Source organism: Aotus nancymaae, unplaced genomic scaffold (assembly GCF_030222135.1).
Source record: "Aotus nancymaae isolate 86718 unplaced genomic scaffold, 86718_ANA_hifiasm-v0.15.2.pri h1tg000040l, whole genome shotgun sequence".
In the NCBI taxonomy this organism is placed as follows: Eukaryota; Metazoa; Chordata; class Mammalia; order Primates; family Aotidae; genus Aotus; species Aotus nancymaae.
In genome coordinates, this window is record NW_026988454.1 from 118259149 (window position 1) to 118268972 (window position 9824).

Here is a 9824-nt window from a genome sequence, read left to right on the forward strand (position 1 = left end):
TAAGGAAATTAGGTTTGAACAATATATCAAAGGCATTTTATTTATACTAGTGACTGTTGAAATTTAGTTCTAGAATGTTGCTTCTGTCTGTACAATTTTTAAAATGTGACTGTGGCCTGGTTCTTAAATCAAAAAATTAAAAAAAATACAATGGCACCACTCACGGATATACACACAGGAATACACGTACCTCAAAAGTGACATCACAGACTCTCATGTGCATACACAAAAACACACCAGACACAAAACATCTCACATACACACACACTCATTTGGAAACACATAGAGACAAGAGGCCAGGATGTTAGCACCACCACCCCTGACCCCACCCCGCAGCCCCTGCATCCCCACCTGCCAAGCTTGACCCTGCCTGCTGGAGGCACAATTGCTGAAGGCAACATGTCTCCCTTCTCTGAGGACATCTTCAGGCCCTAAATTCTGCCCATATCCCAACAATTACCCAGCAACCTGATCCCTGATAAAGCTTAAATTAAAACAAAGACAGATCAAGGTACATTAAAATTTTGTGGTCATTCTCTACTCTGACTCCTACTCACCTGCAACCCCCAAGCCCAATATCACACTCAATACCTGTCCCATCACCACCACAGACCAACCCCACACACCCCACACTCACCCGGTGCACACACTCCCACTGGCCCTGTATAGCACATCACTACCTCTGCCCACAGACCCAAATCCCTCAGGTCTAAGACAGACGTACTCATTGGAAATTCACAGGCACATGTAACTCCCATCCTCACATCCCCACATCCCCACACTCACACCCACAAGTCACACACTCCTATGCAAGCCTGTCCCACAGTACGTGGCAGATGCAGATCAGCCACTAGACTTCTTGGAAGATGGGAACATCTGGGGTGTGAACCCCACACCCACACATACCCAGGGTCCATGCACTGCCCTCTCTCCTCACCATTACCTGAAAGGTGTGACTCACTGCACTTACACCCAGAGCCAGCTATGCAGGACAAAGTGGTACCTCTCCACCCCCGGTCCCCAGCCAGCCTCCAAGCCTCCCCATCACCCACTGCCACCTGACATCACCTGCCCACTGCCCGAGAGCATCCAAGAAAAGGTCAAAGTCTTCAGAACAATGTCCCTCCTGAGTGGGCGGGGGCTAAGTCACAGGACCTGAGGTGACGTCAGACCATAAGGACATCAGGAACCCAGTAAAGGCTGAGTACCTGGGCAGAGGGCACAGCTAACTGCCTGGGTCTGTGTAGGCCTGGCACCTCTGGGGCACAGCTGGCCATGGCAGCACTGGCCAGGTAATGGAGGACAGCGGGGCCACCGCAGGAGTCTGCCCCATTGCCCCTGGATGCAGGGAAGGATCAGAGATGTCTCTCCACTCCTGCTCCAAGGCTTGGCTCCAGGGTGCCTCTGAGAGTAACAACGATGCCAAGGAACCAGCCAAAATAATCACATCAGAGAGACTCTGAGGGAAGACAAGGCCAGCACTCTATAGAAGGCCTCGTGGTCTTCTCTCTGATCCCCTGATACCAAGAGTGAACCAGGCAGCCAGCAAGGTGCAAGAATAACAGAAATAGAATGTCCTGGGCCCCTCTGTGGGAGCAGAACAGCCCTGAGAATCCATGATTCTGCAATTTGGGGTGAGGGACACAGAGGATAAAGAAGGGGGAGAGCAGCAGCCCTCCTCCAGCCTCTGCTCTTGACCTGCTGCCTCCACCTGAGTCCACACCTGGAGAAATGGCTGTTCACATGGACAAAGTGTGCCCAGATCTGAGGTTACAAACCTGCTGCCGCAGCTCACCCAGTCCTTGCCCCAGCCCAGCCCCAGGATCCCTTCATGAAGGGAAGTTTCCCTTCCTAGCATCTGCTGCAGGGCCCAGGAGACAAAGACCCAGTGTGCAGCAGGATGCCAGAGAACAGGACTAAAAGGGGCTCAGAGCTGCAGCAGGAGAAACTGAGGGTGGCGTGAGGAAGGACTGCCTGCATGACAAAAGACCATTTAATTCGATTAACAAATGCTAGCTGAGTGCCAGCTCTGGACCAGGCACTGTGTTTATGTGCTGAGCCATAAAAGATGTAGAAAACGTGTTCCCTGCCCCAGAAGAGCTGAGACTATAATGTCATAATAATGACAGCCAGCACCAGCACAGCGTTTATGATGTGCTGAGCTCTGTCCTCCGTGCTTTACCTGTCCTTTGATCCTTTCAACCAAACTTCTAAGCTAGATAACATTATTATCCCCATTTCAAAGATGGCAAAGACACAGGGGCATACGAGAGTTGAGCAACCTGCACAAGGCAGCACAGCCATGAGCCAGGTTTGGAATCTGGCACTCTGGCTCCGGGCCCTCACTCTGGCCATGTTGCTCTCCATCCCCCTTCTGTTTGGCAGTGGCAGGTCATCACGTGCCCGTTCTCTGCATGGGGCTGGGGCCTCCTTATCTCTCCCACCCACCCACCCACCCCCAGCTTAAATCATCTGTCATCACACGTAGGTCAAATTCGCCCGTTCGTGGAACACGTGCTGAGCACCCACTACATGCCAGGCCCTATGCTGGTGCCCTGAAGGAACTCTCTGCCTGGTGGGTGATGTCAACCAGATAAACACAGGAAGGCAGATGTAGAGGCAGTGTAGGCATGAGTCACTTCAGAACCCCAGATGAAGGAGCCACATGCACGGCATCAAGAACTAGGGCCATTCATGAAAAGTATAAACTTTAGTGCAGCAAAAGACTCTACCAACAGAGTAAAAAGGTAGCCCACGATGTGGGAGAAAATATTTGCAAATCATATATCTGATAAAGGAGTGATATCCAGAATATACAGGGAACTCCTAAAACCCAACAATAGCAACAAACAATTCAATAATGGGCAAAAAGACTTGAGTAGGCATGTCTCCCAAGATGATATACGAATGACCAATAAGTACATGAAAAGATGCTCAACATCACTAATTATTAGGGAAATGCAAATCAAAACCACAATAAGATATCACTTCACACCCATTAGGATGGCTACTATTCAGAGAGCAGAGAATATGGAAATTGGAACACTCTGCACTGTTAGTGGGGATACAAAATGGTGCAGCCACTGTGGAAAATATGTATGGTGGTTCCTCAAAAAATTAAAAATAGAATTACCATAGGATCCAGAAATTCCACTTCTGGGTGTATACATAAACCCAAAAGAATTGAAAGCAGGGTCTCAAAGAGATACTTGTACATCTATGTTCTTAGCAGCATTATTCACAGTAGCCAGAAGCTGGGAGCAACCCAAGGGTCCATCGACAGATGAAAGGATAAGCAAGATTATTTAACATTTAAAATATTTAAAATGAAGAAATTCCTCATATTTTGCAGGGGAGACAGGATCTTGCTCTGTTGCCCAGGCTGGCGTGCCTTGGCACAGTCATGGCCCACTACAGCCTCAACCTCCTGGGCCCAAACCATCCTCCCACCCCAGCCTCCCGAACAGCTGAGACTACAGATTCACCACCACACTCAGCAAGTTTTCCTTTTCCTCTTTTTCTTTCTTTCTTTCTTTTTCTTCTTATTCTGTTTTCTTGGGGTTTTTTGTTTGTTTGTTTGTTTGTAAATAGGTGGTTCTCACTCTGCTGCCCAGGCGAAAAATGAAGGAATTCTGACACAGGCTACAACATAAATGAACCTTGAGGACACCATGCTAAGTGAAATAAGCCAATCACTTAAAGACAAATGCTGTATGATTCCACTTCTTTCAGATACATGGGATAGTCAAATTCATAGAAACTGAAGTAAAATGGTGGTTGGAAGAAGAACACCAGCAACAAGAACAAGAATCAGCAGCTGCTGCTGCTAGAGGCAAAGCGTGGCTCCAAAGCCAGCCAGCTCAGAGGAGAAAGTCTCCTTGGTGTAGACGCAGAGAGAGCAGCACCGGGGACAGCCATGTGTGTGAGGGCAGAGCTGGCCTCGGCCACCAAGCCTGGCCATGTTCTGGATGTGTCACTTCCTTGCTGCAGGGTTCAGTTTCCTCACCTGTCTAGGGAGATCAATAAAACCTGCTCTACCAAACCCGTATGCAAAGCTTGGAAAACGATAAGCCGCAAGCATGCAATATTATGACACAGAAAATAACTGTTAAAAAGACACGGTCAGGAATCGGGTGGAAGTCTTTATGTTTGAACACCTAAAACTAGACACGTTCAAACTATCATGAAGAGGCCTGTGAATCAGGAGGAGGAAAGGAGCAGGCTTGAGGTAAAGTCCTCCCAGAAGGAGAAACAGTCCTTTCTGCAGCATGCTTTCTTGCAAAGGTAATCTTGTCCATCTCTGTGCCTCCTCCAGGCCAGAGGCCCTGCCCCGCCCCTAGGGAGCCCCTGGGCTGCATGGAGGCCAAAGAGGCCTGCAGACACAGAGCCCAAGGCAGTGGCAGATGAATCCAGCCTGGGTGACCTCAGAGCCTCTAGATTCTCACTGAGCGAAGAAGCGGAGAGTGACATGGGCTAGATGGGGTAAGCCTTGAAAGCTTTCTGGAGGAACGGCTGAGCCACTGTGGTGGGGAAACAGCAGGGACACAGCGCATCACCCACAGTGGCAAAAAGCATGGACTTTGATGCAACAGACCAGGGGCAAGTCCGCTCTGCCTCTCGCTCTGTATGATCTTGAGCAGTAATGTGAGCTGAGCTTCCCTTCTCCTCTGGTAAAATGGGGGTGTGTTATGCACCCTTCTCACAGGGCTCTTGTAAGGATTACAAGTGAATCTATGTGCTATGCCCAGGACCCAACCAAGGGTGGCCTTTGTTATCATTATTAGTGCCTATTACTAATGAGTGTTTTCCAAGGCTGGGAGGTGGGACAGAGATGGAGGATGGAACAAAGACTGTGATTGTGGTCGGGTTGAGTCAGGGTGACGCTGGGGCACCTTCCAGGTCTGGTGGGACATGAATGTAGATGGGGGAAGGAGATGGTAAGGGTCCCTGGGTCCTGCCGTAGCCAAGGCCTGACCTGAGGTCCAAGACATACGCTCACCTCCCATTCATTTGGCTGGGAGAGTCCTCCAACTCCTACTGTGGGAATCCTAAGCCTGGCATATGTTTTCCTCTCCCATATTTCTGTCCTGTCAGAGCTGGAGGGGGGCACCCTATATAGACTTTACCCTCCCTTTGGGGTTTACAGATTCCCTGCACTATTAGCCACTGAAGACACAGATCCCTCCTCGTGACCCAAGGCTAACCAGGAGAGCGCCAGCAGGCAGCCTTTATGAGGATGTGCCCAAAGGAAGCCTCCAGCCTCCTCTTCAGGCAGGTCACCCCTCTTTCACCACCTCCCACCCATTCGCCCAACCATCTACACACACAACAACACCTGGATCTAATGGTGACCCAATAGGTAATCATTAACCCTGGGAGGAGGCACTGGCCCTTTAAGGCTGCCCTGGGAAGAGATGACAAAATCATACCACTGGACTTTGTGCCCTGAGGCTGTTAGGGAAAACAAGGCCTGGGAGCTGAGTGCGAGAGCCTTAGCTGGGAAGCCCAGACAGAGGGCAGCTTCTGTCGGCCTTCCTCCCTCTATCTCCTCTCTGATAGTCTTGCCCTGCGTGTGCATGACGGGAACTCCGCTGTGCACGCAGGTCTGCAGGAGTGGTACCCTCTCTGATGGGCATCCTCTCTCCCCGGATCGTTAGGCTTGGTTCATTTCCCACCTCCTTCCAACAAGGGTCTCTGTCTGGGCCATCCTTTCAATGCCCATTGTGTGAAAAGGGGGTAAGAACCACCCCAGCTATGCCCAGCAGCCAGCCCAGAGCCCAAGGTGTGACCCAGAGAAGGCACTGGATTCATAAAGGCAACTGGGTGGTGGCATCCACAGAGAGGGCACAGGGGTGGGAGTCAGGACCGTTAGGTTCTGGACCCTGCTCCACCCTGGGTCACTGCAGGGCCTCTGGAGTATCTCAGCCAATCTCTGATCCCAGCTTTTACACCCAGGCAACAGGCCCTCTCACTGCCAGCTTGTCCTATGGCTTTGCAGCTCTAGGTAGCTGTGATGGAACAGAGGTGCTAATGCAGGGGATGGCCACCGCTGTCCCTCCTCCTTGCAAACCAGGACCACAAATGGGTCACAGCCGCATCTTGGACTAACCAACATGAGCAAAGCTCTCTTAAACAGCTTACACCAAATAAGTGATTAAGAATCTTTCAAGGGCCTCAGGTGCCAATGCCTCTGAGTTGAAGCCTTCTCTGACAGTCCCAACCCTTGGCTCCAGTGTTGAGGAGCTGCTCTGGTAAATATCTCATCTTCCTGGTGGGTTTGTGACCTCCTTGAGGCAAAGGAATTGTATCACCTTCAACACAGAGAGCCAGAGCAAGCGCGGTGCCAATGTTTTCTGAGTGAATAGATGAATTGACATCAGTGGTGTTTAAAATATCAGCTCTGCAAACAGAAGGAAGCACCAGGTCTGAGTGATGACTTGCAGGTTTGGCCGAGGATGGACCCAATTTCTTTCACAGCTGGTTGACCTCAAGAAACAATCTGACCTCCCTGGCCCTCCTTTGGCCCAGATCCCATACACTAGTCAGTTAGTGAGCATCGATTAGGAGTCTGCTGTCTGCAGAGCCCTGGAGAGGTTGTCAGAGGACCACATGGGACAATTAGAAGACATCACCTGTTTTTGGTTCCATATGAAAAACTCTGAGAACAACAGCAAGGAGAATCAGAACAGAATAGGCAGACCAAAGATAGGAATAAGATGCAAGGAATAGGCTGGAGGTAACCCCAGGAGACCACCTAGGGGAGGTGAGTTCTGAAATACAGACCCAGGACATTGGTCCCACTCATTCATTCTTCCATCCATCCATCCATCCACTGAAGCAGACATTATTAGAAGCCAGGTCCTGAGAATACAATGGTAAGTGAACACAACCCTTCCCTCAAGTTGCTGAGAGTCTCACTGCGTAGCCAGCATCTAAAGTCAGGTGATCACCCAGTCTGAGATATGACCTAATAGATATAGACCACATGCCAGAAAATAGAGGAGTGGGAAGCCTCTCAGGAGGGTTCATCTTGAAGGAACCACCAACCAAAATCTACTCAGCTGATCTAAGATTCTGTAGGAGCAGGAGATGCCGGTAATGAGAGAAGGGCCAGGAAGAACCTTGATAAAGCAACAGTTACCAGGCAGGTAAACAAGGTTAATGGAGACCTGTTGTTTTTCCAGGTTCTTGGTGACCTCACCTTTGACCAACAATTTACCGGCAATAGCTCAGGCTGCCAAGCGGGGAAGAGGGGAGGAAGAAGAGGGTAAACAGCAGGTGAGGCCAAAGGTGGCCCTAGAAGGCAAGGGACACATTCCAAAATGTCTCCCCAGCCTGAGGCCTGCAGCAGAGCCCAAAGTCCAATAGGGAACCCACACCTGCATTCCAGTCATCAAAAACACCATAAATACTGGATTACCCACCAGAAAGGATGCTTCCCGCGGCCTAGAAATGCCTCCCTTTCCCCAGGCTGAGGCCCAGGTCCCCGGCTCCCCAAGTGTCCCCTTGTCCAGGAGGCCTTCTAGATCGGCTGGAAGGAGCTGAGGATTTCCACCTGGACATGACCTCTTTCTCCTACAGCCTCTTCCTCTTCTCCAGTATCATTAACAACCAACCTTTAGGGGAAACTCCCTCTCTTCACTTCATTCCCCTCAGCCCAGACTGGGCAGTGGGAGAACCCCAGAGCCATGCGGTGCTGCAATCCTGCTGGGCACTAGAAGAATCCGCCCTGAAATTTCTCAGCCTGCAGCCAGGTTCCTTGCTCACTCTGCCACTCACAGGCTGCATGACCTTGGGTGAGTCACCAAACCTCAGTGTTGTCACCTGAAAAATGGGGGTGCTGATGAGGAACACTTTCACATGGCCTTTGAAAGGAGCAAAGGAGATAACGAACAAAGTAAAATTAGGCATTATTATTCTAAATACTGGATGTTACTGGAGATCACCCAAACTTCTAATTTTACCGATAAGGTCCAGAAAAGACATTTACAAATTAGAGAATTTGGGTCTTCTCTCCTCTTCCTTCTCCTCCTCCTATGACATATCTTCTTAGTTCAGCCTGGCCTTCTAAATACAGGTTTCTAAACTTTGTAGGGCACAGATCCCTTGGAGAATCTGATAAAAGATAAGGACTTTCTCTCCCCAAAGGACATTCATTCACATACCCCCAAGACTGTGCAGGTAATTTTAGGGGGCTTGTGTGTTCCAGGTTGGAGGTTGGGGCTCTGCTCTATGGCAGAGCAGAAAAAGAGAGGCTGTCAGTTCTCGGGTTGAGCCTCCCACAGCCACAGCCCCAGGGAAGCAGGGAATAACAAGGGGCCAAGCCTAAACTTCAGGGAGCAGACCTCACCCTGAGAGCCCCCCAAAGCCCAGTCCTCAAGGCCCTGGAAGAAAGTCCCTTTGCTCCCTCTCCAAACTCTTCACTACCCCTTCCCTTACCCCCACCCATCCTCTCTCAATCCACCTAAAACCCCAACCCACCCGCAGCTCTTCTCTCGAAATATTCTGTTCTGGTCTTTGAAAGTCAAACAGAATCTTAGAGACCATCTGTACAAACCTCTTTATCTTTACAGATGAGAACTGTAAACAAAAAAAGACATACTGACTTGCTTGAAGTCACCCAGATAATCAGGACAGGAGCCAGGCTACATTCACCGACTCAGTCCCACGGATATACGCTGAGGACCTACTGTGCATCCTGGACCCAGCTTGGAGGGGTGGGGCTGCCAAGAATTGATGAGCTGTAACCAGATTGGCCAAGCAAGTCTAAAATCCTTGGAATGAGAGTGCAAACAGGGTTGCCAAGCTCCTGATTGTGTAAGAGAGGTTGCAAAATCTCTGGAAGTTCAGCAAAGGCAAGGCTAGAGCATTCATTCATTCATTCATTCATTCATTCACTTATTCATTCGCTTAACAAGTATTTATTGAGCCCCAAGCACTAGTCATGGGGCCAACAGTCTCGACAATCACCCAGGCAAGTTTCCTGCTCTCCTGAAATCCTACAGACAGGGAGAAAGTCAGTCTGGAAACAAACAAATAAATTTTAGCTAGAGATAAATACCACAAAGAAAATTTAAAAAGTGGAATGCAGCTGGGCGCAGTGGCTCGTGCCTGTAATCCCAACACTTTGGAAGGCCGAGGCAGGTGAATCACCTGAGGTCAGGAGTTCGAGACTAGCCTGGCCAACATGGGGAAACCCCGTGTCTACTAAAATACAAAAATTAGCAGGCGTGGTGGCGCATGCCTGTAATCCCAGCTACTCGGGAGGCTGAGGCAGGAGAATTGCTTGAACCCAGGAGGCAGAGGTTGCAGTGAGCGGAGATTGTGCCATTGCACTCCAGCCTGGGCAACAAGAATGAAACTTCATCTCAAAAAAAAAGAAAGAAAATATAATTAAAAAGTGGAATGCAGGTAACTGGGGGATGCCATTTCTATTGCAGGGGGAGGAGGGGAGAGATGCTCAAGGAAGGCCTCCTGGAGGAGGTGACATATGAACGGAGTCCTGAAAGGTGAGGTGGGGGAATCCATGCAAAGGTGTAGAGGCAGCATGTTTCTGAAGGAGAGGACAGCCAGTGCAAAGTCCCTAAACGGACATGACACTGATATGTTCAAGGAAGGAGAGATTATTGTGTGCAGAGGGTGAGGGGGCCTGCAAGGAGGCCGAAGAGATGGATAGGAGGCAGACAAGGCCTGGCCTTGTGGGCAGGTGACGAGGGTAGGCTTGATCTTGTGTGCAGGGAGGGTTTAAGCAGAGAGGTAGCATGATCCTTCATGTAGCATCAAAGTGGGTCCTGGCTGCTGGGAGGAAAAAGAATTGGAGAAGC